Genomic DNA, 20,000 nt, shown 5'->3' on the forward strand with positions numbered 1-20,000 from the left:
AAAAAGCTTACAGCACCTGGTATTCCCAGGCGGTCTCCCATCCAAGTACTAACCAGGCCCGCCCCTGCTTAGCTTCCGAGATCGGGCGTTCTCAGGGTAGTATGGCCGTAAGCCCTTGCTCATTTTGGAAAAATCCTTTTTGAAGGCGACACTGGCCAACAGGATTCCCACAAAAATCATTGCTTTCCCCAACAAGTGGGAAAGAGCGCCCTCTTCCGTCAGGCGAGAGCAGAAAGCATAAAGAGCTTACAGCACCTGGTATTCCCAGGCAGTCTCCATCCAAGTACTAACCAGGCCCGCCCCTGCTTAGCTTCCGAGATCGGACGAGATCGGGCGTTCTCAGGGTAGTATGGCCGTAAGCCATTGGTCATTTTGGAAAAATCCTTTATGAAGGCGACACTGGCCAACAGGATTCCCACAAAAATCATTGCTTCCCCCAACAAGTGGGAAAGAGCGCCCTCTTCCGTCAGGCGAGAGCAGAAAGCATAAAACGCTTACAGCACCTGGTATTCCCAGGCGGTCTCCCATCCAAGTACTAACCAGGCCCGCCCCTGCTTAGCTTTCGAGATCGGACGAGATCGGGCGTTCTCAGGGTAGTATGGCCGTAAGCCCTTTCTCATTTTGGAAAAATCCTTTTTGAAGGCGACACTGGCCAACAGGATTCCCACAAAAATCATTGCTTTCCCCAAAGAGTGGGAAAGAGCGCCCTCTTCCGTCAGGCGAGAGCAGAAAACATAAAAAGCTTACAGCACCTGGTATTCCCAGGCGGTCTCCCATCCAAGTACTAACCAGGCCCGCCCCTGCTTAGCTTCCGAGATCGGACGAGATCGGGCGTTCTCAGGGTAGTATGGCCGTAAGCCCTTGCTCATTTTGGAAAAAACCTTTTTGAAGGCGACACTGGCCAACAGGATTCCCACAAAAATCATTGCTTCCCCCAACAAGTGGGAAAGAGCACCCTCTTCCGTCAGGCGAGAGCAGAAAGCATAAAAAGATTACAGCATAAAAAGCTTACAGCACCTGGTATTCCCAGGCGGTCTCCCATCCAAGTACTAACCAGGCCCGCCCCTGCTTAGCTTCCGAGATCAGACGAGATCAGGCGTTCTCAGGGTAGTATGGCCGTAAGCCCTTGCTCATTTTGGAAAAATCCTTTTTGAAGGTGACACTGGCCAACAGGATTCCCACAAAAATCATTGCTTTCCCCAAAGAGTGGGAAAGAGCGCCCTCTTCCGTCAGGCGAGAGCAGAAAGCATAAAAAGCTTACAGCACCTGGTATTCCCAGGCGGTCTCCCATCCAAGTACTAACCAGGCCCGCCCCTGCTTAGCTTCCGAGATCGGACGAGATCGGGCGTTCTCAGGGTAGTATGGCCGTAAGCCCTTGCTCATTTTGGAAAAATCCTTTTTGAAGGCGACACTGGCCAACAGGATTCCCACAAAAATCATTGCTTTCCCCAACAAGTGGGAAAGAGCGCCCTCTTCCGTCAGGCGAGAGCAGAAAGCATAAAAAGATTACAGCATAAAAAGCTTACAGCACCTGGTATTCCCAGGCGGTCTCCCATCCAAGTACTAACCAGGCCCGCCCCTGCTTAGCTTCCGAGATCAGACGAGATCGGGCGTTCTCAGGGTAGTATGGCCATAAGCCCTTGATCACTTTGGAAAAATCATTTTTGAAGGCGACACTGGCCAACAGGATTCCCACAAAAATCATTGCTTTCCCCAAAGAGTGGGAAAGAGCGCCCTCTTCCGTCAGGCGAGAGCAGAAAGCATAAAAAGCTTACAGCACCTGGTATTCCCAGGCGGTCTCCCATCCAAGTACTAACCAGGCCCGCCCCTGCTAAGCTTCCAAGATCGGACGAGATCGGGCGTTCTCAGGGTAGTATGGCCGTAAGCCCTTGCTCATTTTGGAAAAATCCTTTTTGAAGGCGACACTGGCCAACAGGATTCCCACAAAAATCATTGCTTTCCCCAACAAGTGGGAAAGAGCGCCCTCTTCCGTCAGGCGAGAGTAGAAAGCATAAAAAGCTTACAGCATAAAAAGCTTACAGCACCTGGTATTCCCAGGCGGTCTCCCATCCAAGTACTAACCAGGCCCGCCCCTGCTTAGCTTCCGAGATCAGACGAGATCGGGCGTTCTCAGGGTAGTATGGCCGTAAGCCCTTTCTCATTTTGGAAAAATCCTTTTTGAAGGCGACACTGGCCAACAGGATTCCCACAAAAATCATTGCTTTCCCCAAAGAGTGGGAAAGAGCGCCCTCTTCCGTCAGGCGAGAGCAGAAAGCATAAAAAGCTTACAGCACCTGGCATTCCCAGGCGGTCTCCCATCCAAGTACTAACCAGGCCCGCCCCTGCTTAGCTTCCGAGATCGGACGAGATCGGGCGTTCTCAGGGTAGTATGGCCGTAAGCCCTTGCTCATTTTGGAAAAATCCTTTTTGAAGGCGACACTGGCCAACAGGATTCCCACAAAAATCATTGCTTCCCCCAACAAGTGGGAAAGAGCACCCTCTTCCGTCAGGCGAGAGCAGAAAGCATAAAAAGCTTACAGCACCTGGTATTCCCAGGCGGTCTCCCATCCAAGTACTAACCAGGCCCGCCCCTGCTTAGCTTCCGAGATCGGACGTTCTCAGGGTAGTATGGCCGTAAGCCCTTGATCATTTTGGAAAAATCCTTTTTGAAGGCGACACTGGCCAACAGGATTCCCACAAAAATCATTGCTTCCCCCAACAAGTGGGAAAGAGCGCCCTCTTCCGTCAGGCGAGAGCAGAAAGCATAAAAAGCTTACAGCACCTGGTATTCCCAGGCGGTCTCCCATCCAAGTACTAACCAGGCCCGCCCCTGCTTAGCTTTCGAGATCGGACGAGATCGGGCGTTCTCAGGGTAGTATGGCCATAAGCCCTTGATCATTTTGGAAAAATCATTTTTGAAGGCGACACTGGCCAACAGGATTCCCACAAAAATCATTGCTTTCCCCAAAGAGTGGGAAAGAGCGCCCTCTTCCGTCAGGCGAGAGCAGAAAGCATAAAAAGCTTACAGCACCTGGTATTCCCAGGCGGTCTCCCATCCAAGTACTAACCAGGCCCGCCCCTGCTTAGCTTCCAAGATCGGACGAGATCGGGCGTTCTCAGGGTAGTATGGCCGTAAGCCCTTGCTCATTTTGGAAAAATCCTTTTTGAAGGCGACACTGGCCAACAGGATTCCCACAAAAATCATTGCTTTCCCCAACAAGTGGGAAAGAGCGCCCTCTTCCGTCAGGCGAGAGCAGAAAGCATAAAAAGCTTACAGCATAAAAAGCTTACAGCACCTGGTATTCCCAGGCGGTCTCCCATCCAAGTACTAACCAGGCCCGCCCCTGCTTAGCTTCCGAGATCAGACGAGATCGGGCGTTCTCAGGGTAGTATGGCCGTAAGCCCTTTCTCATTTTGGAAAAATCCTTTTTGAAGGCGACACTGGCCAACAGGATTCCCACAAAAATCATTGCTTTCCCCAAAGAGTGGGAAAGAGCGCCCTCTTCCGTCAGGCGAGAGCAGAAAGCATAAAAAGCTTACAGCACCTGGTATTCCCAGGCGGTCTCCCATCCAAGTACTAACCAGGCCCGCCCCTGCTTAGCTTCCGAGATCGGACGAGATCGGGCGTTCTCAGGGTAGTATGGCCGTAAGCCCTTGCTCATTTTGGAAAAATCCTTTTTGAAGGCGACACTGGCCAACAGGATTCCCACAAAAATCATTGCTTCCCCCAACAAGTGGGAAAGAGCACCCTCTTCCGTCAGGCGAGAGCAGAAAGCATAAAAAGCTTACAGCACCTGGTATTCCCAGGCGGTCTCCCATCCAAGTACTAACCAGGCCCGCCCCTGCTTAGCTTCCGAGATCGGACGAGATCGGGCGTTCTCAGGGTAGTATGGCCGTAAGCCCTTGCTCATTTTGGAAAAATCCTTTTTGAAGGCGACACTGGCCAACAGGATTCCCACAAAAATCATTGCTTCCCCCAACAAGTGGGAAAGAGCGCCCTCTTCCGTCAGGCGAGAGCAGAAAGCATAAAACGCTTACAGCACCTGGTATTCCCAGGCGGTCTCCCATCCAAGTACTAACCAGGCCCTCCCCTGCTTAGCTTCCGAGATCGGACGAGATCGGGCGTTCTCAGGGTAGTATGGCCGTAAGCCCTTGCTCAATTTGGAAAAATCCTTTTTGAAGGCGACACTGGCCAACAGGATTCCCACAAAAATCATTGCTTTCCCCAACAAGTGGGAAAGAGCGCCCTCTTCCGTCAGGGGAGAGCAGAAAGCATAAAAAGCTTACAGCATAAAAAGCTTACAGCACCTGGTATTCCCAGGCGGTCTCCCATCCAAGTACTAACCAGGCCCGCCCCTGCTTAGCTTCCGAGATCAGACGAGATCGGGCGTTCTCAGGGTAGTATGGCCGTAAGAACTTGCTCATTTTGGAAAAATCCTTTTTGAAGGCGACACTGGCCAACAGGATTCCCACAAAAATCATTGCTTCCCCCAACAAGTGGGAAAGAGCGCCCTCTTCCGTCAGGCGAGAGCAGAAAGCATAAAAAGCTTACAGCACCTGGTATTCCCAGGCGGTCTCCCATCCAAGTACTAACCAGGCCCGCCCCTGCTTAGCTTCCAAGATCGGACGAGATCGGGCGTTCTCAGGGTAGTATGGCCGTTAGCCCTTTCTCATTTTGGAAAAATCCTTTTTGAAGGCGACACTGGCCAACAGGATTCCCACAAAAATCATTGCTTTCCCCAACAAGTGGGAAAGAGCGCCCTCTTCCGTCAGGCGAGAGCAGAAAGCATAAAAAGCTTACAGCACCTGGTATTCCCAGGCGGTCTCCCATCCAAGTACTAACCAGGCCCGCCCCTGCTTAGCTTTCGAGATCGGACGAGATCGGGCGTTCTCATGGTAGTATGGCCATAAGCCCTTGATCATTTTGGAAAAATCATTTTTGAAGGCGACACTGGCCAACAGGATTCCCACAAAAATCATTGCTTTCCCCAAAGAGTGGGAAAGAGCGCCCTCTTCCGTCAGGCGAGAGCAGAAAGCATAAAAAGCTTACAGCACCTGGTATTCCCAGGCGGTCTCCCATCCAAGTACTAACCAGGCCCGCCCCTGCTTAGCTTCCAAGATCGGACGAGATCGGGCGTTCTCAGGGTAGTATGGCCGTAAGCCCTTGCTCATTTTGGAAAAATCCTTTTTGAAGGCGACACTGGCCAACAGGATTCCCACAAAAATCATTGCTTTCCCCAACAAGTGGGAAAGAGCGCCCTCTTCCGTCAGGCGAGAGCAGAAAGCATAAAAAGCTTACAGCATAAAAAGCTTACAGCACCTGGTATTCCCAGGCGGTCTCCCATCCAAGTACTAACCAGGCCCGCCCCTGCTTAGCTTCCGAGATCAGACGAGATCGGGCGTTCTCAGGGTAGTATGGCCGTAAGCCCTTTCTCATTTTGGAAAAATCCTTTTTGAAGGCGACACTGGCCAACAGGATTCCCACAAAAATCATTGCTTTCCCCAAAGAGTGGGAAAGAGCGCCCTCTTCCGTCAGGCGAGAGCAGAAAGCATAAAAAGCTTACAGCACCTGGTATTCCCAGGCGGTCTCCCACCCAAGTACTAACCAGGCCCGCCCCTGCTTAGCTTCCGAGATCGGACGAGATCGGGCGTTCTCAGGGTAGTATGGCCATAAGCCCTTGATCATTTTGGAAAAATCATTTTTGAAGGCGACACTGGCCAACAGGATTCCCACAAAAATCATTGCTTTCCCCAAAGAGTGGGAAAGAGCGCCCTCTTCCGTCAGGCGAGAGCAGAAAGCATAAAAAGCTTACAGCAACTGGTATTCCGAGGCGGTCTCCCATCCAAGTACTAACCAGGTCCGCCCCTGCTTAGCTTCCGAGATCGGACGAGATCGGGCGTTCTCAGGGTAGTATGGCCGTAAGCCCTTGCTCATTTTGGAAAAATCCTTTTTGAAGGCGACACTGGCCAACAGGATTCCCACAAAAATCATTGCTTTCCCCAAAGAGTGGTAAAGAGCGCCCTCTTCCGTCAGGCGAGAGCAGAAAGCATAAAAAGCTTACAGCACCTGGTATTCCCAGGCGGTCTCCCATCCAAGTACTAACCAGGCCCGCCCCTGCTTAGCTTCCGAGATCGGACGAGATCGGGCGTTCTCAGGGTAGTATGGCCGTAAGCCCTTGCTCATTTTGGAAAAATCCTTTTTGAAGGCGACACTGGCCAACAGGATTCCCACAAAAATCATTGCTTTCCCCAACAAGTGGGAAAGAGCGCCCTCTTCCGTCAGGCGAGAGCAGAAAGCATAAAAAGATTACAGCATAAAAAGCTTACAGCACCTGGTATTCCCAGGCGGTCTCCCATCCAAGTACTAACCAGGCCCGCTCCTGCTTAGCTTCCGAGATCAGACGAGATCGGGCGTTCTCAGGGTAGTATGGCCGTAAGCCCTTGCTCATTTTGGAAAAATCCTTTTTGAAGGCGACACTGGCCAACAGGATTCCCACAAAAATCATTGCTTTCCCCAAAGAGTGGGAAAGAGCGCCCTCTTCCGTCAGGCGAGAGCAGAAAGCATAAAAAGCTTACAGCACCTGGTATTCCCAGGCGGTCTCCCACCCAAGTACTAACCAGGCCCGCCCCTGCTTAGCTTCCGAGATCGGACGAGATCGGGCGTTCTCAGGGTAGTATGGCCGTAAGCCCTTGCTCATTTTGGAAAAATCCTTTTTGAAGGCGACACTGGCCAACAGGATTCCCACAAAAATCATTGCTTTCCCCAAAGAGTGGGAAAGAGCGCCCTCTTCCGTCAGGCGAGAGCAGAAAGCATAAAACGCTTACAGCACCTGGTATTCCCAGGCGGTCTCCCATCCAAGTACTAACCAGGCCCGCCCCTGCTTAGCTTCCGAGATCGGACGAGATCGGGCGTTCTCAGGGTAGTATGGCCGTAAGCCCTTGCTCAATTTGGAAAAATCCTTTTTGAAGGCGACACTGGCCAACAGGATTCCCACAAAAATCATTGCTTTCCCCAACAAGTGGGAAAGAGCGCCCTCTTCCGTCAGGCGAGAGCAGAAAGCATAAAAAGCTTACAGCATAAAAAGCTTACAGCACCTGGTATTCCCAGGCGGTCTCCCATCCAAGTACTAACAAGGCCCGCCCCTGCTTAGCTTCCGAGATCGGACGAGATCGGGCGTTCTCAGGGTAGTATGGCCGTAAGCCCTTGCTCATTTTGGAAAAATCCTTTTTGAAGGCGACACTGGCCAACAGGATTCCCACAAAAATCATTGCTTTCCCCAAAGAGTGGGAAAGAGCGCCCTCTTCCGTCAGGCGAGAGCAGAAAGCATAAAAAGCTTACAGCACCTGGTATTCCCAGGAGGTCTCCCATCCAAGTACTAACCAGGCCCGCCCCTGCTTAGCTTCCAAGATCGGACGAGATCGGGCGTTCTCAGGGTAGTATGGCCGTAAGCCCTTGCTCATTTTGGAAAAATCCTTTTTGAAGGCGACACTGGCCAACAGGATTCCCACAAAAATCATTGCTTCCCCCAACAAGTGGGAAAGAGCGCCCTCTTCCATCAGGCGAGAGCAGAAAGCATAAAACGCTTACAGCACCTGGTATTCCCAGGTGGTCTCCCATCCAAGTACTAACCAGGCCCGCCCCTGCTTAGCTTCCGAGATCGGACGAGATCGGGCGTTCTCAGGGTAGTATGGCCGTAAGCCCTTGCTCATTTTGGAAAAATCCTTTTTGAAGGCGACACTGGCCAACAGGATTCCCACAAAAATCATTGCTTTCCCCAACAAGTGGGAAAGCGCGCCCTCTTCCGTCAGGCGAGAGCAGAAAGCATAAAAAGCTTACAGCACCTGGTATTCCCAGGCGGTCTCCCATCCAAGTACTAACAAGGCCCGCCCCTGCTTAGCTTCCGAGATCGGACGAGATCGGGCGTTCTCAGGGTAGTATGGCCGTAAGCCCTTGCTCATTTTGGAAAAATCCTTTTTGAAGGCGACACTGGCCAACAGGATTCCCACAAAAATCATTGCTTTCCCCAAAGAGTGGGAAAGAGCGCCCTCTTCCGTCAGGCGAGAGCAGAAAGCATAAAAAGCTTACAGCACCTGGTATTCCCAGGAGGTCTCCCATCCAAGTACTAACCAGGCCCGCCCCTGCTTAGCTTCCAAGATCGGACGAGATCGGGCGTTCTCAGGGTAGTATGGCCGTAAGCCCGTGCTCATTTTGGAAAAATCCTTTTTGAAGGCGACACTGGCCAACAGGATTCCCACAAAAATCATTGCTTCCCCCAACAAGTGGGAAAGAGCGCCCTCTTCCATCAGGCGAGAGCAGAAAGCATAAAACGCTTACAGCACCTGGTATTCCCAGGTGGTCTCCCATCCAAGTACTAACCAGGCCCGCCCCTGCTTAGCTTCCGAGATCGGACGAGATCAGGCGTTCTCAGGGTAGTATGGCCGTAAGCCCTTGCTCATTTTGGAAAAATCCTTTTTGAAGGCGACACTGGCCAACAGGATTCCCACAAAAATCATTGCTTTCCCCAACAAGTGGGAAAGAGCGCCCTCTTCCGTCAGGGGAGAGCAGAAAGCATAAAAAGATTACAGCAAATGGTATTCCCAGGCGGTCTCCCATCCAAGTACTAACCAGGCCCGCCCCTGCTTAGCTTCCGAGATCGGACGAGATCGGGCGTTCTCAGGGTACTATGGCCGTAAGCCCTTGCTCATTTTGGAAAAATCCTTTTTGAAGGCGACACTGGCCAACAGGACTCCCACAAAAATCATTGCTTCCCCCAACAAGTGGGAAAGAGCGCCCTCTTCCGTCAGGCGAGAGCAGAAAGCATAAAGAGCTTACAGCACCTGGTATTCCCAGGCGGTCTCCCATCCAAGTACTAACCAGGCCCGCCCCTGCTTAGCTTCCGAGATCGGACGAGATCGGGCGTTCTCAGGGTAGTATGGCCGTAAGCCCTTGCTCATTTTGGAAAAATCCTTTTTGAAGGCGACACTGGCCAACAGGATTCCCACAAAAATCATTGCTTCCCCCAACAAGTGGGAAAGAGCGCCCTCTTCCGTCAGGCGAGAGCAGAAAGCATAAAACGCTTACAGCACCTGGTATTCCCAGGCGGTCTCCCATCCAAGTACTAACCAGGCCCACCCCTGCTTAGCTTCCGAGATCTGACGAGATCGGGCGTTCTCAGGGTAGTATGGCCGTAAGCCCTTGCTCAATTTGGAAAAATCCTTTTTGAAGGCGACACTGGCCAACAGGATTCCCACAAAAATCATTGCTTTCCCCAACAAGTGGGAAAGAGCGCCCTCTTCCGTCAGGGGAGAGCAGAAAGCATAAAAAGCTTACAGCATAAAAAGCTTACAGCACCTGGTATTCCCAGGCGGTCTCCCATCCAAGTACTAACCAGGCCCGCCCCTGCTTAGCTTCCGAGATCAGACGAGATCGGGCGTTCTCAGGGTAGTATGGCCGTAAGCCCTTGCTCATTTTGGAAAAATCCTTTTTGAAGGCGACACTGGCCAACAGGATTCCCACAAAAATCATTGCTTCCCCCAACAAGTGGGAAAGAGCGCCCTCTTCCGTCAGGCGAGAGCAGAAAGCATAAAACGCTTACAGCACCTGGTATTCCCAGGCGGTCTCCCATCCAAGTACTAACCAGGCCCGCCCCTGCTTAGCTTCCGAGATCTGACGAGATCGGGCGTTCTCAGGGTAGTATGGCCGTAAGCCCTTGCTCAATTTGGAAAAATCCTTTTTGAAGGCGACACTGGCCAACAGGATTCCCACAAAAATCATTGCTTTCCCCAACAAGTGGGAAAGAGCGCCCTCTTCCGTCAGGGGAGAGCAGAAAGCATAAAAAGCTTACAGCATAAAAAGCTTACAGCACCTGGTATTCCCAGGCGGTCTCCCATCCAAGTACTAACCAGGCCCGCCCCTGCTTAGCTTCCGAGATCAGACGAGATCGGGCGTTCTCAGGGTAGTATGGCCGTAAGCCCTTGCTCATTTTGGAAAAATCCTTTTTGAAGGCGACACTGGCCAACAGGATTCCCACAAAAATCATTGCTTCCCCCAACAAGTGGGAAAGAGCGCCCTCTTCCGTCAGGCGAGAGCAGAAAGCATAAAAAGCTTACAGCACCTGGTATTCCCAGGCGGTCTCCCATCCAAGTACTAACCAGGCCCGCCCCTGCTTAGCTTCCGAGATCGGACGAGATCGGGCGTTCTCAGGGTAGTATGGCCGTAAGCCCTTTCTCATTTTGGAAAAATCCTTTTTGAAGGTGACACTGGCCAACAGGATTCCCACAAAAATCATTGCTTTCCCCAACAAGTGGGAAAGAGCGCCCTCTTCCGTCAGGGGAGAGCAGAAAGCATAAAAAGCTTACAGCATAAAAAGCTTACAGCACCTGGTATTCCCAGGCGGTCTCCCATCCAAGTACTAACCAGGCCCGCCCCTGCTTAGCTTTCGAGATCGGACGAGATCGGGCGTTCTCAGGGTAGTATGGCCATAAGCCCTTGATCATTTTGGAAAAATCATTTTTGAAGGCGACACTGGCCAACAGGATTCCCACAAAAATCATTGCTTTCCCCAAAGAGTGGGAAAGAGCGCCCTCTTCCGTCAGGCGAGAGCAGAAAGCATAAAAAGCTTACAGCACCTGGTATTCCCAGGCTGTCTCCCATCCAAGTACTAACCAGGCCCGCCCCTGCTTAGCTTCCGAGATCGGACGAGATCGGGCGTTCTCAGGGTAGTATGGCCGTAAGCCCTTGCTCATTTTGGAAAAATCCTTTTTGAAGGCGACACTGGCCAACAGGATTCCCACAAAAATCATTGCTTTCCCCAACAAGTGGGAAAGAGCGCCCTCTTCCGTCAGGCGAGAGCAGAAAGCATAAAAAGCTTACAGCATAAAAAGCTTACAGCACCTGGTATTCCCAGGCGGTCTCCCATGCAAGTACTAACCAGGCCCGCCCCTGCTTAGCTTCCGAGATCGGACGAGATCGGGCGTTCTCAGGGTAGTATGGCCGTAAGCCCTTGCTCATTTTGGAAAAATCCTTTTTGAAGGCGACACTGGCCAACAGGATTCCCACAAAAATCATTGCTTCCCCCAACAAGTGGGAAAGAGCGCCCTCTTCCGTCAGGCGAGAGCAGAAAGCATAAAACGCTTACAGCACCTGGTATTCCCAGGCGGTCTCCCATCCAAGTACTAACCAGGCCCGCCCCTGCTTAGCTTCCGAGATCGGACGAGATCGGGCGTTCTCAGGGTAGTATGGCCGTAAGCCCTTGCTCAATTTGGAAAAATCCTTTTTGAAGGCGACACTGGCCAACAGGATTCCCACAAAAATCATTGCTTTCCCCAACAAGTGGGAAAGAGCGCCCTCTTCCGTCAGGGGAGAGCAGAAAGCATAAAAAGCTTACAGCATAAAAAGCTTACAGCACCTGGTATTCCCAGGCGGTCTCCCATCCAAGTACTAACCAGGCCCGCCCCTGCTTAGCTTCCGAGATCAGACGAGATCGGGCGTTCTCAGGGTAGTATGGCCGTAAGCCCTTGCTCATTTTGGAAAAATCCTTTTTGAAGGCGACACTGGCCAACAGGATTCCCACAAAAATCATTGCTTTCCCCAACAAGTGGGAAAGAGCGCCCTCTTCCGTCAGGCGAGAGCAGAAAGCATAAAAAGCTTACAGCATAAAAAGCTTACAGCACCTGGTATTCCCAGGCGGTCTCCCATCCAAGTACTAACCAGGCCCGCCCCTGCTTAGCTTCCGAGATCAGACGAGATCGGGCGTTCTCAGGGTAGTATGGCCGTAAGCCCTTGCTCACTTTGGAAAATTCCTTTTTGAAGGCGACACTGGCCAACAGGATTCCCACAAAAATCATTGCTTCCCCCAACAAGTGGGAAAGAGCGCCCTCTTCCGTCAGGCGAGAGCAGAAAGCATAAAAAGCTTACAGCACCTGGTATTCCCAGGCGGTCTCCCATCCAAGTACTAACCAGGCCCGCCCCTGCTTAGCTTCCGAGATCGGACGAGATCTGGCGTTCTCAGGGTAGTACGGCCGTAAGCCCTTGCTCATTTTGGAAAATCCTTTTTGAAGGCGACACTGGCCAACAGGATTCCCACAAAAATCATTGCTTTCCCCAACAAGTGGGAAAGAGCGCCCTCTTCCGTCAGGCGAGAGCAGAAAGCATAAAAAGCTTACAGCACCTGGTATTCCCAGGCGGTCTCCCATCCAAGTACTAACCAGGCCCGCCCCTGCTTAGCTTCCAAGATCGGACGTTCTCAGGGTAGTATGGCCGTAAGCCCTTGCTTAGTTTGGAAAAATCCTTTTTGAAGGCGACACTGGCCAACAGGATTCCCACAAAAATCATTGCTTTCCCCAACAAGTGGGAAAGAGCGCCCTCTTCCGTCAGGGGACAGCAGAAAGCATAAAAAGCTTACAGCACCTGGTATTCCCAGGCGGTCTCCCATCCAAGTACTAACCAGGCCCTCCCCTGCTTAGCTTCCGAGATCGGACGAGATCGGGCGTTCTCAGGGTAGTATGGCCGTAAGCCCTTGCTCATTTTGGAAAAATCCTTTTTGAAGGCGACACTGGCCAACAGGATTCCCACAAAAATCATTGCTTTCCCCAAAGAGTGGGAAAGAGCGCCCTCTTCCGTCAGGCGACAGCAGAAAGCATAAAAAGCTTACAGCACCTGGTATTCCCAGGCGGTCTCCCATCCAAGTACTAACCAGGCCCGCCCCTACTTAGCTTCCGAGATCGGACGAGATCAGGCGTTCTCAGGGTAGTATGGCCATAAGCCCTCGCTCATTTTGGAAAAATACTTTTTGAAGGCGACACTGGCCAACAGGATTCCCACAAAAATCATTGCTTTCCCCAACAAGTGGGAAAGAGCGCCCTCTTCCATCAGGGGAGAGCAGAAAGCATAAAAAGCTTACAGCATAAAAAGCTTACAGCACCTGGTATTCCCAGGCGGTCTCCCATCCAAGTACTAACCAGGCCCGCCCCTGCTTAACTTCCGAGATCGGACGAGATCGGGCGTTCTCAGGGTAGTATGGCCGTAAGCCCTTGCTCATTTTGGAAAAATCCTTTTTGAAGGCAACACTGGCCAACAGGATTCCCACAAAAATCATTGCTTCCCCCAACAAGTGGGAAAGAGCGCCCTCTTCCGTCAGGCGAGAGCAGAAAGCATAAAAAGCTTACAGCACCTGGTATTCCCAGGCGGTCTCCCATCCAAGTACTAACCAGGCCCGCCCCTGTTTAGCTTCCGAGATCGGACGAGATCAGGCATTCTCAGGGTAGTATGGCCGTAAGCCCTTGCTCAATTTGGAAAAATCCTTTTTGAAGGCGACACTGGCCAAAAGGATTCCCACAAAAATCATTGCTTTTCCCAACAAGTGGGAAAAAGCGCCGTCTTCCGTCAGGGGAGAGCAGAAAGCATAAAAAGCTTACAGCATAAAAAGCTTACAGCACCTGGTATTCCCAGGCGGTCGCCCATCCAAGTACTAACCAGGCCCGCCCCTGCTTAGCTTCCGAGATCAGACGAGATCAGGCATTCTCAGGGTAATATGGCCGTAAGCCCTTGCTCATTTTGGAAAAATCCTTTTTGAAGGCGACACTGGCCAACAGGATTCCCACAAAAATCATTGCTTTCCCCAACAAGTGGGAAAGAGCGCCCTCTTCCGTCAGGCAAGAGCAGAAAGCATAAAAAGCTTACAGCACCTGGTATTCCCAGGCGGTCTCCCATCCAAGTACTAACCAGGCCCGCCCCTGCTTAGCTTCCGAGATCAGACGAGATCGGGCGTTCTCAGGGTAGTATGGCCGTAAGCCCTTGCTCATTTTGGAAAAATCCTTTTTGAAGGCGACACTGGCCAACAGGATTCCCACAAAAATCATTGCTTTCCCCAAAGAGTGGGAAAGAGCGCCCTCTTCCGTCAGGCGAGAGCAGAAAGCATAAAAAGCTTACAGCACCTGGTATTCCCAGGCGGTCTCCCACCCACGTACTAACCAGGCCCGCCCCTGCTTAGCTTCCGAGATCGGACGAGATCGGGCGTTCTCAGGGTAGTATGGCCGTAAGCCCTTGCTCATTTTGGAAAAATCCTTTTTGAAGGCGACACTGGCCAACAGGATTCCCACAAAAATCATTGCTTTCCCCAAAGAGTGGGAAAGAGCGCCCTCTTCCGTCAGGCGAGAGCAGAAAGCATAAAACGCTTACAGCACCTGGTATTCCCAGGCGGTCTCCCATCCAAGTACTAACCAGGCCCGCCCCTGCTTAGCTTCCGAGATCGGACGAGATCGGGCGTTCTCAGGGTAGTATGGCCGTAAGCCCTTGCTCAATTTGGAAAAATCCTTTTTGAAGGCGACACTGGCCAACAGGATTCCCACAAAAATCATTGCTTTCCCCAACAAGTGGGAAAGAGCGCCCTCTTCCGTCAGGCGAGAGCAGAAAGCATAAAAAGCTTACAGCATAAAAAGCTTACAGCACCTGGTATTCCCAGGCGGTCTCCCATCCAAGTACTAACAAGGCCCGCCCCTGCTTAGCTTCCGAGATCGGACGAGATCGGGTGTTCTCAGGGTAGTATGGCCGTAAGCCCTTGCTCATTTTGGAAAAATCCTTTTTGAAGGCGACACTGGCCAACAGGATTCCCACAAAAATCATTGCTTTCCCCAAAGAGTGGGAAAGAGCGCCCTCTTCCGTCAGGCGAGAGCAGAAAGCATAAAAAGCTTACAGCACCTGGTATTCCCAGGAGGTCTCCCATCCAAGTACTAACCAGGCCCGCCCCTGCTTAGCTTCCAAGATCGGACGAGATCGGGCGTTCTCAGGGTAGTATGGCCGTAAGCCCTTGCTCATTTTGGAAAAATCCTTTTTGAAGGCGACACTGGCCAACAGGATTCCCAAAAAAATCATTGCTTCCCCCAACAAGTGGGAAAGAGCGCCCTCTTCCATCAGGCGAGAGCAGAAAGCATAAAACGCTTACAGCACCTGGTATTCCCAGGTGGTCTCCCATCCAAGTACTAACCAGGCCCGCCCCTGCTTAGCTTCCGAGATCGGACGAGATCGGGCGTTCTCAGGGTAGTATGGCCGTAAGCCCTTGCTCATTTTGGAAAAATCCTTTTTGAAGGCGACACTGGCCAACAGGACTCCCACAAAAATCATTGCTTCCCCCAACAAGTGGGAAAGAGCGCCCTCTTCCGTCAGGCGAGAGCAGAAAGCATAAAGAGCTTACAGCACCTGGTATTCCCAGGCGGTCTCCCATCCAAGTACTAACCAGGCCCGCCCCTGCTTAGCTTCCGAGATCGGACGAGATCGGGCGTTCTCAGGGTAGTATGGCCGTAAGCCCTTGCTCATTTTGGAAAAATCCTTTTTGAAGGCGACACTGGCCAACAGGATTCCCACAAAAATCATTGCTTCCCCCAACAAGTGGGAAAGAGCGCCCTCTTCCGTCAGGCGAGAGCAGAAAGCATAAAACGCTTACAGCACCTGGTATTCCCAGGCGGTCTCCCATCCAAGTACTAAGCAGGCCCGCCCCTGCTTAGCTTCCGAGATCGGACGAGATCGGGCGTTCTCAGGGTAGTATGGCCGTAAGCCCTTGCTCAATTTGGAAAAATCCTTTTTGAAGGCGACACTGGCCAACAGGATTCCCACAAAAATCATTGCTTTCCCCAACAAGTGGGAAAGAGCGCCCTCTTCCGTCAGGGGAGAGCAGAAAGCATAAAAAGCTTACAGCATAAAAAGCTTACAGCACCTGGTATTCCCAGGCGGTCTCCCATCCAAGTACTAACCAGGCCCGCCCCTGCTTAGCTTCCGAGATCAGACGAGATCGGGCGTTCTCAGGGTAGTATGGCCGTAAGCCCTTGCTCATTTTGGAAAAATCCTTTTTGAAGGCGACACTGGCCAACAGGATTCCCACAAAAATCATTGCTTCCCCCAACAAGTGGGAAAGAGCGCCCTCTTCCGTCAGGCGAGAGCAGAAAGCATAAAAAGCTTACAGCACCTGGTATTCCCAGGCGGTCTCCCATCCAAGTACTAACCAGGCCCGCCCCTGCTTAGCTTCCGAGATCGGACGAGATCGGGCGTTCTCAGGGTAGTATGGCCGTAAGCCCTTTCTCATTTTGGAAAAATCCTTTTTGAAGGTGACACTGGCCAACAGGATTCCCACAAAAATCATTGCTTTCCCCAACAAGTGGGAAAGAGCGCCCTCTTCCGTCAGGGGAGAGCAGAAAGCATAAAAAGCTTACAGCATAAAAAGCTTACAGCACCTGGTATTCCCAGGCGGTCTCCCATGCAAGTACTAACCAGGCCCGCCCCTGCTTAGCTTCCGAGATCGGACGAGATCGGGCGTTCTCAGGGTAGTATGGCCGTAAGCCCTTGCTCATTTTGGAAAAATCCTTTTTGAAGGCGACACTGGCCAACAGGATTCCCACAAAAATCATTGCTTCCCCCAACAAGTGGGAAAGAGCGCCCTCTTCCGTCAGGCGAGAGCAGAAAGCATAAAACGCTTACAGCACCTGGTATTCCCAGGCGGTCTCCCATCCAAGTACTAACCAGGCCCGCCCCTGCTTAGCTTCCGAGATCGGACGAGATCGGGCGTTCTCAGGGTAGTATGGCCGTAAGCCCTTGCTCAATTTGGAAAAATCCTTTTTGAAGGCGACACTGGCCAACAGGATTCCCACAAAAATCATTGCTTTCCCCAACAAGTGGGAAAGAGCGCCCTCTTCCGTCAGGGGAGAGCAGAAAGCATAAAAAGCTTACAGCATAAAAAGCTTACAGCACCTGGTATTCCCAGGCGGTCTCCCATCCAAGTACTAACCAGGCCCGCCCCTGCTTAGCTTCCGAGATCAGACGAGATCGGGCGTTCTCAGGGTAGTATGGCCGTAAGCCCTTGCTCATTTTGGAAAAATCCTTTTTGAAGGCGACACTGGCCAACAGGATTCCCACAAAAATCATTGCTTCCCCCAACAAGTGGGAAAGAGCGCCCTCTTCCGTCAGGCGAGAGCAGAAAGCATACAACGCTTACAGCACCTGGTATTCCCAGGCGGTCTCCCATCCAAGTACTAACCAGGCCCGCCCCTGCTTAGCTTCCGAGATCGGACAAGATCGGGCGTTCTCAGGGTAGTATGGCTGTAAGCCCTTGCTCAATTTGGAAAAATCCTTTTTGAAGGCGACACTGGCCAACAGGATTCCCACAAAAATCATTGCTTTCCCCAACAAGTGGGAAAGAGCGCCCTCTTCCGTCAGGCGAGAGCAGAAAGCATAAAAAGCTTACAGCACCTGGTATTCCCAGGCGGTCTCCCATCCAAGTACTAACCAGGCCCGCCCCTGCTTAGCTTCCGAGATCGGACGAGATCGGGCGTTCTCAGGGTAGTATGGCCATAAGCCCTTGATCATTTTGGAAAAATCATTTTTGAAGGCGACACTGGCCAACAGGATTCCCACAAAAATCATTGCTTTCCCCAAAGAGTGGGAAAGAGCGCCCTCTTCCGTCAGGCGAGAGCAGAAAGCATAAAAAGCTTACAGCACCTGGTATTCCCAGGCGGTCTCCCATCCAAGTACTAACCAGGCCCGCCCCTGCTTAGCTTCCGAGATCGGACGAGATCGGGCGTTCTCAGGGTAGTATGGCCGTAAGCCCTTGCTCATTTTGGAAAAATCCTTTTTGAAGGCGACACAGGCCAACAGGATTCCCACAAAAATCATTGCTTTCCCCAACAAGTGGGAAAGAGCGCCCTCTTCCGTCAGGCGAGAGCAGAAAGCATAAAAAGCTTACAGCATAAAAAGCTTACAGCACCTGGTATTCCCAGGCGGTCTCCCATCCAAGTACTAACCAGGCCCGCCCCTGCTTAGCTTCCGAGATCAGACGAGATCGGGCGTTCTCAGGGTAGTATGGCCGTAAGCCCTTGCTCATTTTGGAAAAATCCTTTTTGAAGGCGACACTGGCCAACAGGATTCCCACAAAAATCATTGCTTTCCCCAAAGAGTGGGAAAGAGCGCCCTCTTCCGTCAGGCGAGAGCAGAAAGCATAAAAAGCTTACAGCACCTGGTATTCCCAGGCGGTCTCCCATCCAAATACTAACCAGGCCCGCCCCTGCTTAGCTTCCGAGATCGGACGAGATCGGGCGTTCTCAGGGTAGTATGGCCGTAAGCCCTTGCTCATTTTGGAAAAATCCTTTTTGAAGGCGACACTGGCCAACAGGATTCCCACAAAAATCATTGCTTTCCCCAACAAGTGGGAAAGAGCGCCCTCTTCCGTCAGGCGAGAGCAGAAAGCATAAAAAGCTTACAGCATAAAAAGCTTACAGCACCTGGTATTCCCAGGCGGTCTCCCATCCAAGTACTAACCAGGCCCGCCCCTGCTTAGCTTCCGAGATCAGACGAGATCGGGCGTTCTCAGGGTAGTATGGCCGTAAGCCCTTGCTCACTTTGGAAAATTCCTTTTTGAAGGCGACACTGGCCAACAGGATTCCCACAAAAATCATTGCTTCCCCCAACAAGTGGGAAAGAGCGCCCTCTTCCGTCAGGCGAGAGCAGAAAGCATAAAAAGCTTACAGCACCTGGTATTCCCAGGCGGTCTCCCATCCAAGTACTAACCAGGCCCGCCCCTGCTTAGCTTCCGAGATCGGACGAGATCTGGCGTTCTCAGGGTAGTACGGCCGTAAGCCCTTGCTCATTTTGGAAAATCCTTTTTGAAGGCGACACTGGCCAACAGGATTCCCACAAAAATCATTGCTTTCCCCAACAAGTGGGAAAGAGCGCCCTCTTCCGTCAGGCGAGAGCAGAAAGCATAAAAAGCTTACAGCACCTGGTATTCCCAGGCGGTCTCCCATCCAAGTACTAACCAGGCCCGCCCCTGCTTAGCTTCCAAGATCGGACGTTCTCAGGGTAGTATGGCCGTAAGCCCTTGCTTAGTTTGGAAAAATCCTTTTTGAAGGCGACACTGGCCAACAGGATTCCCACAAAAATCATTGCTTTCCCCAACAAGTGGGAAAGAGCGCCCTCTTCCGTCAGGGGACAGCAGAAAGCATAAAAAGCTTACAGCACCTGGTATTCCCAGGCGGTCTCCCATCCAAGTACTAACCAGGCCCTCCCCTGCTTAGCTTCCGAGATCGGACGAGATCGGGCGTTCTCAGGGTAGTATGGCCGTAAGCCCTTGCTCATTTTGGAAAAATCCTTTTTGAAGGCGACACTGGCCAACAGGATTCCCACAAAAATCATTGCTTTCCCCAAAGAGTGGGAAAGAGCGCCCTCTTCCGTCAGGCGACAGCAGAAAGCATAAAAAGCTTACAGCACCTGGTATTCCCAGGCGGTCTCCCATCCAAGTACTAACCAGGCCCGCCCCTACTTAGCTTCCGAGATCGGACGAGATCAGGCGTTCTCAGGGTAGTATGGCCATAAGCCCTCGCTCATTTTGGAAAAATACTTTTTGAAGGCGACACTGGCCAACAGGATTCCCACAAAAATCATTGCTTTCCCCAACAAGTGGGAAAGAGCGCCCTCTTCCATCAGGGGAGAGCAGAAAGCATAAAAAGCTTACAGCATAAAAAGCTTACAGCACCTGGTATTCCCAGGCGGTCTCCCATCCAAGTACTAACCAGGCCCGCCCCTGCTTAACTTCCGAGATCGGACGAGATCGGGCGTTCTCAGGGTAGTATGGCCGTAAGCCCTTGCTCATTTTGGAAAAATCCTTTTTGAAGGCAACACTGGCCAACAGGATTCCCACAAAAATCATTGCTTCCCCCAACAAGTGGGAAAGAGCGCCCTCTTCCGTCAGGCGAGAGCAGAAAGCATAAAAAGCTTACAGCACCTGGTATTCCCAGGCGGTCTCCCATCCAAGTACTAACCAGGCCCGCCCCTGTTTAGCTTCCGAGATCGGACGAGATCAGGCATTCTCAGGGTAGTATGGCCGTAAGCCCTTGCTCAATTTGGAAAAATCCTTTTTGAAGGCGACACTGGCCAAAAGGATTCCCACAAAAATCATTGCTTTCCCCAACAAGTGGGAAAAAGCGCCGTCTTCCGTCAGGGGAGAGCAGAAAGCATAAAA

The 20,000-nt window shown here is 51.8% G+C and overlaps 74 non-coding genes and 5 pseudogenes across 74 annotated transcripts; all 79 read right to left on the reverse strand.

The window, feature by feature from the left end:
• Positions 1 to 4: 4 nt before the first annotated feature.
• LOC144900463 (5S ribosomal RNA) lies at positions 5 to 113 on the reverse strand (annotated as a pseudogene).
• A 130-nt stretch (positions 114 to 243) lies between these two features.
• Positions 244 to 361, reverse strand: LOC144900269 (5S ribosomal RNA). Its single transcript, XR_013628604.1, has one exon. It is a non-coding gene; the product is annotated as a 5S ribosomal RNA (ribosomal RNA).
• A 130-nt stretch (positions 362 to 491) lies between these two features.
• LOC144899995 (5S ribosomal RNA) lies at positions 492 to 610 on the reverse strand. Its single transcript, XR_013628330.1, has one exon. It is a non-coding gene; the product is annotated as a 5S ribosomal RNA (ribosomal RNA).
• Positions 611 to 740: 130 nt separating this feature from the next.
• Positions 741 to 859, reverse strand: LOC144900278 (5S ribosomal RNA). The gene has a single exon (XR_013628613.1). It is a non-coding gene; the product is annotated as a 5S ribosomal RNA (ribosomal RNA).
• Positions 860 to 1,005: 146 nt separating this feature from the next.
• LOC144899881 (5S ribosomal RNA) lies at positions 1,006 to 1,124 on the reverse strand. Its single transcript, XR_013628216.1, has one exon. It is a non-coding gene; the product is annotated as a 5S ribosomal RNA (ribosomal RNA).
• Positions 1,125 to 1,254: 130 nt separating this feature from the next.
• Positions 1,255 to 1,373, reverse strand: LOC144900289 (5S ribosomal RNA). Its single transcript, XR_013628624.1, has one exon. It is a non-coding gene; the product is annotated as a 5S ribosomal RNA (ribosomal RNA).
• Positions 1,374 to 1,519: 146 nt separating this feature from the next.
• Positions 1,520 to 1,638, reverse strand: LOC144900937 (5S ribosomal RNA). The gene has a single exon (XR_013629125.1). It is a non-coding gene; the product is annotated as a 5S ribosomal RNA (ribosomal RNA).
• Positions 1,639 to 1,768: 130 nt separating this feature from the next.
• On the reverse strand, positions 1,769 to 1,887 carry LOC144900264 (5S ribosomal RNA). Its single transcript, XR_013628599.1, has one exon. It is a non-coding gene; the product is annotated as a 5S ribosomal RNA (ribosomal RNA).
• A 146-nt stretch (positions 1,888 to 2,033) lies between these two features.
• On the reverse strand, positions 2,034 to 2,152 carry LOC144900735 (5S ribosomal RNA). Its single transcript, XR_013628922.1, has one exon. It is a non-coding gene; the product is annotated as a 5S ribosomal RNA (ribosomal RNA).
• Positions 2,153 to 2,282: 130 nt separating this feature from the next.
• On the reverse strand, positions 2,283 to 2,401 carry LOC144900884 (5S ribosomal RNA). Its single transcript, XR_013629071.1, has one exon. It is a non-coding gene; the product is annotated as a 5S ribosomal RNA (ribosomal RNA).
• A 130-nt stretch (positions 2,402 to 2,531) lies between these two features.
• Positions 2,532 to 2,640, reverse strand: LOC144900499 (5S ribosomal RNA; annotated as a pseudogene).
• Positions 2,641 to 2,770: 130 nt separating this feature from the next.
• On the reverse strand, positions 2,771 to 2,889 carry LOC144900005 (5S ribosomal RNA). Its single transcript, XR_013628340.1, has one exon. It is a non-coding gene; the product is annotated as a 5S ribosomal RNA (ribosomal RNA).
• A 130-nt stretch (positions 2,890 to 3,019) lies between these two features.
• Positions 3,020 to 3,138, reverse strand: LOC144899900 (5S ribosomal RNA). Its single transcript, XR_013628235.1, has one exon. It is a non-coding gene; the product is annotated as a 5S ribosomal RNA (ribosomal RNA).
• Positions 3,139 to 3,284: 146 nt separating this feature from the next.
• On the reverse strand, positions 3,285 to 3,403 carry LOC144900737 (5S ribosomal RNA). The gene has a single exon (XR_013628923.1). It is a non-coding gene; the product is annotated as a 5S ribosomal RNA (ribosomal RNA).
• Positions 3,404 to 3,533: 130 nt separating this feature from the next.
• Positions 3,534 to 3,652, reverse strand: LOC144900301 (5S ribosomal RNA). Its single transcript, XR_013628636.1, has one exon. It is a non-coding gene; the product is annotated as a 5S ribosomal RNA (ribosomal RNA).
• A 130-nt stretch (positions 3,653 to 3,782) lies between these two features.
• LOC144900312 (5S ribosomal RNA) lies at positions 3,783 to 3,901 on the reverse strand. The gene has a single exon (XR_013628647.1). It is a non-coding gene; the product is annotated as a 5S ribosomal RNA (ribosomal RNA).
• A 130-nt stretch (positions 3,902 to 4,031) lies between these two features.
• On the reverse strand, positions 4,032 to 4,150 carry LOC144900803 (5S ribosomal RNA). The gene has a single exon (XR_013628990.1). It is a non-coding gene; the product is annotated as a 5S ribosomal RNA (ribosomal RNA).
• A 146-nt stretch (positions 4,151 to 4,296) lies between these two features.
• On the reverse strand, positions 4,297 to 4,415 carry LOC144899886 (5S ribosomal RNA). The gene has a single exon (XR_013628221.1). It is a non-coding gene; the product is annotated as a 5S ribosomal RNA (ribosomal RNA).
• A 130-nt stretch (positions 4,416 to 4,545) lies between these two features.
• On the reverse strand, positions 4,546 to 4,664 carry LOC144900108 (5S ribosomal RNA). Its single transcript, XR_013628443.1, has one exon. It is a non-coding gene; the product is annotated as a 5S ribosomal RNA (ribosomal RNA).
• Positions 4,665 to 4,794: 130 nt separating this feature from the next.
• LOC144900248 (5S ribosomal RNA) lies at positions 4,795 to 4,913 on the reverse strand. Its single transcript, XR_013628583.1, has one exon. It is a non-coding gene; the product is annotated as a 5S ribosomal RNA (ribosomal RNA).
• A 130-nt stretch (positions 4,914 to 5,043) lies between these two features.
• LOC144899901 (5S ribosomal RNA) lies at positions 5,044 to 5,162 on the reverse strand. The gene has a single exon (XR_013628236.1). It is a non-coding gene; the product is annotated as a 5S ribosomal RNA (ribosomal RNA).
• Positions 5,163 to 5,308: 146 nt separating this feature from the next.
• On the reverse strand, positions 5,309 to 5,427 carry LOC144900738 (5S ribosomal RNA). Its single transcript, XR_013628924.1, has one exon. It is a non-coding gene; the product is annotated as a 5S ribosomal RNA (ribosomal RNA).
• A 130-nt stretch (positions 5,428 to 5,557) lies between these two features.
• Positions 5,558 to 5,676, reverse strand: LOC144900917 (5S ribosomal RNA). The gene has a single exon (XR_013629105.1). It is a non-coding gene; the product is annotated as a 5S ribosomal RNA (ribosomal RNA).
• A 130-nt stretch (positions 5,677 to 5,806) lies between these two features.
• On the reverse strand, positions 5,807 to 5,925 carry LOC144900353 (5S ribosomal RNA). Its single transcript, XR_013628687.1, has one exon. It is a non-coding gene; the product is annotated as a 5S ribosomal RNA (ribosomal RNA).
• Positions 5,926 to 6,055: 130 nt separating this feature from the next.
• LOC144900323 (5S ribosomal RNA) lies at positions 6,056 to 6,174 on the reverse strand. Its single transcript, XR_013628658.1, has one exon. It is a non-coding gene; the product is annotated as a 5S ribosomal RNA (ribosomal RNA).
• Positions 6,175 to 6,320: 146 nt separating this feature from the next.
• LOC144900018 (5S ribosomal RNA) lies at positions 6,321 to 6,439 on the reverse strand. Its single transcript, XR_013628353.1, has one exon. It is a non-coding gene; the product is annotated as a 5S ribosomal RNA (ribosomal RNA).
• Positions 6,440 to 6,569: 130 nt separating this feature from the next.
• On the reverse strand, positions 6,570 to 6,688 carry LOC144900722 (5S ribosomal RNA). Its single transcript, XR_013628909.1, has one exon. It is a non-coding gene; the product is annotated as a 5S ribosomal RNA (ribosomal RNA).
• Positions 6,689 to 6,818: 130 nt separating this feature from the next.
• On the reverse strand, positions 6,819 to 6,937 carry LOC144900829 (5S ribosomal RNA). Its single transcript, XR_013629016.1, has one exon. It is a non-coding gene; the product is annotated as a 5S ribosomal RNA (ribosomal RNA).
• A 146-nt stretch (positions 6,938 to 7,083) lies between these two features.
• LOC144900074 (5S ribosomal RNA) lies at positions 7,084 to 7,202 on the reverse strand. The gene has a single exon (XR_013628409.1). It is a non-coding gene; the product is annotated as a 5S ribosomal RNA (ribosomal RNA).
• A 130-nt stretch (positions 7,203 to 7,332) lies between these two features.
• Positions 7,333 to 7,451, reverse strand: LOC144900972 (5S ribosomal RNA). Its single transcript, XR_013629160.1, has one exon. It is a non-coding gene; the product is annotated as a 5S ribosomal RNA (ribosomal RNA).
• A 130-nt stretch (positions 7,452 to 7,581) lies between these two features.
• On the reverse strand, positions 7,582 to 7,700 carry LOC144900815 (5S ribosomal RNA). The gene has a single exon (XR_013629001.1). It is a non-coding gene; the product is annotated as a 5S ribosomal RNA (ribosomal RNA).
• A 130-nt stretch (positions 7,701 to 7,830) lies between these two features.
• LOC144900075 (5S ribosomal RNA) lies at positions 7,831 to 7,949 on the reverse strand. The gene has a single exon (XR_013628410.1). It is a non-coding gene; the product is annotated as a 5S ribosomal RNA (ribosomal RNA).
• A 130-nt stretch (positions 7,950 to 8,079) lies between these two features.
• On the reverse strand, positions 8,080 to 8,198 carry LOC144900973 (5S ribosomal RNA). The gene has a single exon (XR_013629161.1). It is a non-coding gene; the product is annotated as a 5S ribosomal RNA (ribosomal RNA).
• A 130-nt stretch (positions 8,199 to 8,328) lies between these two features.
• On the reverse strand, positions 8,329 to 8,447 carry LOC144899932 (5S ribosomal RNA). Its single transcript, XR_013628267.1, has one exon. It is a non-coding gene; the product is annotated as a 5S ribosomal RNA (ribosomal RNA).
• A 130-nt stretch (positions 8,448 to 8,577) lies between these two features.
• LOC144900484 (5S ribosomal RNA) lies at positions 8,578 to 8,696 on the reverse strand (annotated as a pseudogene).
• A 130-nt stretch (positions 8,697 to 8,826) lies between these two features.
• On the reverse strand, positions 8,827 to 8,945 carry LOC144900334 (5S ribosomal RNA). The gene has a single exon (XR_013628669.1). It is a non-coding gene; the product is annotated as a 5S ribosomal RNA (ribosomal RNA).
• A 130-nt stretch (positions 8,946 to 9,075) lies between these two features.
• On the reverse strand, positions 9,076 to 9,194 carry LOC144900810 (5S ribosomal RNA). Its single transcript, XR_013628997.1, has one exon. It is a non-coding gene; the product is annotated as a 5S ribosomal RNA (ribosomal RNA).
• A 146-nt stretch (positions 9,195 to 9,340) lies between these two features.
• Positions 9,341 to 9,459, reverse strand: LOC144900739 (5S ribosomal RNA). Its single transcript, XR_013628925.1, has one exon. It is a non-coding gene; the product is annotated as a 5S ribosomal RNA (ribosomal RNA).
• A 130-nt stretch (positions 9,460 to 9,589) lies between these two features.
• Positions 9,590 to 9,708, reverse strand: LOC144900894 (5S ribosomal RNA). Its single transcript, XR_013629081.1, has one exon. It is a non-coding gene; the product is annotated as a 5S ribosomal RNA (ribosomal RNA).
• A 146-nt stretch (positions 9,709 to 9,854) lies between these two features.
• Positions 9,855 to 9,973, reverse strand: LOC144900740 (5S ribosomal RNA). The gene has a single exon (XR_013628926.1). It is a non-coding gene; the product is annotated as a 5S ribosomal RNA (ribosomal RNA).
• A 130-nt stretch (positions 9,974 to 10,103) lies between these two features.
• Positions 10,104 to 10,222, reverse strand: LOC144900345 (5S ribosomal RNA). Its single transcript, XR_013628679.1, has one exon. It is a non-coding gene; the product is annotated as a 5S ribosomal RNA (ribosomal RNA).
• A 146-nt stretch (positions 10,223 to 10,368) lies between these two features.
• LOC144900006 (5S ribosomal RNA) lies at positions 10,369 to 10,487 on the reverse strand. Its single transcript, XR_013628341.1, has one exon. It is a non-coding gene; the product is annotated as a 5S ribosomal RNA (ribosomal RNA).
• Positions 10,488 to 10,617: 130 nt separating this feature from the next.
• LOC144900139 (5S ribosomal RNA) lies at positions 10,618 to 10,736 on the reverse strand. Its single transcript, XR_013628474.1, has one exon. It is a non-coding gene; the product is annotated as a 5S ribosomal RNA (ribosomal RNA).
• Positions 10,737 to 10,882: 146 nt separating this feature from the next.
• On the reverse strand, positions 10,883 to 11,001 carry LOC144900982 (5S ribosomal RNA). Its single transcript, XR_013629170.1, has one exon. It is a non-coding gene; the product is annotated as a 5S ribosomal RNA (ribosomal RNA).
• A 130-nt stretch (positions 11,002 to 11,131) lies between these two features.
• Positions 11,132 to 11,250, reverse strand: LOC144900831 (5S ribosomal RNA). Its single transcript, XR_013629018.1, has one exon. It is a non-coding gene; the product is annotated as a 5S ribosomal RNA (ribosomal RNA).
• A 146-nt stretch (positions 11,251 to 11,396) lies between these two features.
• Positions 11,397 to 11,515, reverse strand: LOC144900741 (5S ribosomal RNA). The gene has a single exon (XR_013628927.1). It is a non-coding gene; the product is annotated as a 5S ribosomal RNA (ribosomal RNA).
• A 146-nt stretch (positions 11,516 to 11,661) lies between these two features.
• On the reverse strand, positions 11,662 to 11,780 carry LOC144900742 (5S ribosomal RNA). The gene has a single exon (XR_013628929.1). It is a non-coding gene; the product is annotated as a 5S ribosomal RNA (ribosomal RNA).
• Positions 11,781 to 11,910: 130 nt separating this feature from the next.
• On the reverse strand, positions 11,911 to 12,029 carry LOC144900196 (5S ribosomal RNA). The gene has a single exon (XR_013628530.1). It is a non-coding gene; the product is annotated as a 5S ribosomal RNA (ribosomal RNA).
• Positions 12,030 to 12,158: 129 nt separating this feature from the next.
• LOC144900523 (5S ribosomal RNA) lies at positions 12,159 to 12,267 on the reverse strand (annotated as a pseudogene).
• A 130-nt stretch (positions 12,268 to 12,397) lies between these two features.
• LOC144900720 (5S ribosomal RNA) lies at positions 12,398 to 12,516 on the reverse strand. The gene has a single exon (XR_013628907.1). It is a non-coding gene; the product is annotated as a 5S ribosomal RNA (ribosomal RNA).
• Positions 12,517 to 12,646: 130 nt separating this feature from the next.
• On the reverse strand, positions 12,647 to 12,765 carry LOC144900153 (5S ribosomal RNA). Its single transcript, XR_013628488.1, has one exon. It is a non-coding gene; the product is annotated as a 5S ribosomal RNA (ribosomal RNA).
• A 146-nt stretch (positions 12,766 to 12,911) lies between these two features.
• On the reverse strand, positions 12,912 to 13,030 carry LOC144900251 (5S ribosomal RNA). The gene has a single exon (XR_013628586.1). It is a non-coding gene; the product is annotated as a 5S ribosomal RNA (ribosomal RNA).
• Positions 13,031 to 13,160: 130 nt separating this feature from the next.
• On the reverse strand, positions 13,161 to 13,279 carry LOC144900126 (5S ribosomal RNA). The gene has a single exon (XR_013628461.1). It is a non-coding gene; the product is annotated as a 5S ribosomal RNA (ribosomal RNA).
• A 146-nt stretch (positions 13,280 to 13,425) lies between these two features.
• LOC144900271 (5S ribosomal RNA) lies at positions 13,426 to 13,544 on the reverse strand. Its single transcript, XR_013628606.1, has one exon. It is a non-coding gene; the product is annotated as a 5S ribosomal RNA (ribosomal RNA).
• Positions 13,545 to 13,674: 130 nt separating this feature from the next.
• LOC144900744 (5S ribosomal RNA) lies at positions 13,675 to 13,793 on the reverse strand. Its single transcript, XR_013628931.1, has one exon. It is a non-coding gene; the product is annotated as a 5S ribosomal RNA (ribosomal RNA).
• A 130-nt stretch (positions 13,794 to 13,923) lies between these two features.
• LOC144899989 (5S ribosomal RNA) lies at positions 13,924 to 14,042 on the reverse strand. The gene has a single exon (XR_013628324.1). It is a non-coding gene; the product is annotated as a 5S ribosomal RNA (ribosomal RNA).
• A 130-nt stretch (positions 14,043 to 14,172) lies between these two features.
• LOC144900832 (5S ribosomal RNA) lies at positions 14,173 to 14,291 on the reverse strand. The gene has a single exon (XR_013629019.1). It is a non-coding gene; the product is annotated as a 5S ribosomal RNA (ribosomal RNA).
• Positions 14,292 to 14,437: 146 nt separating this feature from the next.
• LOC144899946 (5S ribosomal RNA) lies at positions 14,438 to 14,556 on the reverse strand. Its single transcript, XR_013628281.1, has one exon. It is a non-coding gene; the product is annotated as a 5S ribosomal RNA (ribosomal RNA).
• A 130-nt stretch (positions 14,557 to 14,686) lies between these two features.
• On the reverse strand, positions 14,687 to 14,805 carry LOC144900975 (5S ribosomal RNA). The gene has a single exon (XR_013629163.1). It is a non-coding gene; the product is annotated as a 5S ribosomal RNA (ribosomal RNA).
• Positions 14,806 to 14,935: 130 nt separating this feature from the next.
• Positions 14,936 to 15,054, reverse strand: LOC144900816 (5S ribosomal RNA). The gene has a single exon (XR_013629002.1). It is a non-coding gene; the product is annotated as a 5S ribosomal RNA (ribosomal RNA).
• A 130-nt stretch (positions 15,055 to 15,184) lies between these two features.
• Positions 15,185 to 15,303, reverse strand: LOC144900355 (5S ribosomal RNA). Its single transcript, XR_013628689.1, has one exon. It is a non-coding gene; the product is annotated as a 5S ribosomal RNA (ribosomal RNA).
• Positions 15,304 to 15,433: 130 nt separating this feature from the next.
• Positions 15,434 to 15,552, reverse strand: LOC144900062 (5S ribosomal RNA). The gene has a single exon (XR_013628397.1). It is a non-coding gene; the product is annotated as a 5S ribosomal RNA (ribosomal RNA).
• A 146-nt stretch (positions 15,553 to 15,698) lies between these two features.
• LOC144900745 (5S ribosomal RNA) lies at positions 15,699 to 15,817 on the reverse strand. The gene has a single exon (XR_013628932.1). It is a non-coding gene; the product is annotated as a 5S ribosomal RNA (ribosomal RNA).
• Positions 15,818 to 15,947: 130 nt separating this feature from the next.
• Positions 15,948 to 16,066, reverse strand: LOC144900367 (5S ribosomal RNA). Its single transcript, XR_013628701.1, has one exon. It is a non-coding gene; the product is annotated as a 5S ribosomal RNA (ribosomal RNA).
• Positions 16,067 to 16,212: 146 nt separating this feature from the next.
• LOC144900983 (5S ribosomal RNA) lies at positions 16,213 to 16,331 on the reverse strand. Its single transcript, XR_013629171.1, has one exon. It is a non-coding gene; the product is annotated as a 5S ribosomal RNA (ribosomal RNA).
• A 130-nt stretch (positions 16,332 to 16,461) lies between these two features.
• LOC144900833 (5S ribosomal RNA) lies at positions 16,462 to 16,580 on the reverse strand. The gene has a single exon (XR_013629020.1). It is a non-coding gene; the product is annotated as a 5S ribosomal RNA (ribosomal RNA).
• Positions 16,581 to 16,726: 146 nt separating this feature from the next.
• On the reverse strand, positions 16,727 to 16,845 carry LOC144900746 (5S ribosomal RNA). The gene has a single exon (XR_013628933.1). It is a non-coding gene; the product is annotated as a 5S ribosomal RNA (ribosomal RNA).
• A 130-nt stretch (positions 16,846 to 16,975) lies between these two features.
• On the reverse strand, positions 16,976 to 17,094 carry LOC144900106 (5S ribosomal RNA). The gene has a single exon (XR_013628441.1). It is a non-coding gene; the product is annotated as a 5S ribosomal RNA (ribosomal RNA).
• Positions 17,095 to 17,224: 130 nt separating this feature from the next.
• On the reverse strand, positions 17,225 to 17,343 carry LOC144900876 (5S ribosomal RNA). The gene has a single exon (XR_013629063.1). It is a non-coding gene; the product is annotated as a 5S ribosomal RNA (ribosomal RNA).
• Positions 17,344 to 17,473: 130 nt separating this feature from the next.
• LOC144900378 (5S ribosomal RNA) lies at positions 17,474 to 17,592 on the reverse strand. Its single transcript, XR_013628711.1, has one exon. It is a non-coding gene; the product is annotated as a 5S ribosomal RNA (ribosomal RNA).
• A 146-nt stretch (positions 17,593 to 17,738) lies between these two features.
• On the reverse strand, positions 17,739 to 17,857 carry LOC144900747 (5S ribosomal RNA). The gene has a single exon (XR_013628934.1). It is a non-coding gene; the product is annotated as a 5S ribosomal RNA (ribosomal RNA).
• Positions 17,858 to 17,987: 130 nt separating this feature from the next.
• On the reverse strand, positions 17,988 to 18,106 carry LOC144899865 (5S ribosomal RNA). The gene has a single exon (XR_013628199.1). It is a non-coding gene; the product is annotated as a 5S ribosomal RNA (ribosomal RNA).
• A 146-nt stretch (positions 18,107 to 18,252) lies between these two features.
• LOC144900748 (5S ribosomal RNA) lies at positions 18,253 to 18,371 on the reverse strand. Its single transcript, XR_013628935.1, has one exon. It is a non-coding gene; the product is annotated as a 5S ribosomal RNA (ribosomal RNA).
• A 130-nt stretch (positions 18,372 to 18,501) lies between these two features.
• Positions 18,502 to 18,620, reverse strand: LOC144900197 (5S ribosomal RNA). The gene has a single exon (XR_013628531.1). It is a non-coding gene; the product is annotated as a 5S ribosomal RNA (ribosomal RNA).
• A 129-nt stretch (positions 18,621 to 18,749) lies between these two features.
• On the reverse strand, positions 18,750 to 18,858 carry LOC144900524 (5S ribosomal RNA; annotated as a pseudogene).
• A 130-nt stretch (positions 18,859 to 18,988) lies between these two features.
• LOC144900731 (5S ribosomal RNA) lies at positions 18,989 to 19,107 on the reverse strand. The gene has a single exon (XR_013628918.1). It is a non-coding gene; the product is annotated as a 5S ribosomal RNA (ribosomal RNA).
• A 130-nt stretch (positions 19,108 to 19,237) lies between these two features.
• Positions 19,238 to 19,356, reverse strand: LOC144900154 (5S ribosomal RNA). The gene has a single exon (XR_013628489.1). It is a non-coding gene; the product is annotated as a 5S ribosomal RNA (ribosomal RNA).
• A 146-nt stretch (positions 19,357 to 19,502) lies between these two features.
• On the reverse strand, positions 19,503 to 19,621 carry LOC144900361 (5S ribosomal RNA). The gene has a single exon (XR_013628695.1). It is a non-coding gene; the product is annotated as a 5S ribosomal RNA (ribosomal RNA).
• A 130-nt stretch (positions 19,622 to 19,751) lies between these two features.
• On the reverse strand, positions 19,752 to 19,870 carry LOC144900127 (5S ribosomal RNA). The gene has a single exon (XR_013628462.1). It is a non-coding gene; the product is annotated as a 5S ribosomal RNA (ribosomal RNA).
• Positions 19,871 to 20,000: the final 130 nt, after the last annotated feature.

Source organism: Doryrhamphus excisus, linkage group LG9 (assembly GCF_037039965.1).
Source record: "Doryrhamphus excisus strain RoL-2023G ecotype Guam linkage group LG9, RoL_Dexc_Guam_v1.1, whole genome shotgun sequence".
In the NCBI taxonomy this organism is placed as follows: domain Eukaryota; kingdom Metazoa; phylum Chordata; class Actinopteri; order Syngnathiformes; family Syngnathidae; genus Doryrhamphus; species Doryrhamphus excisus.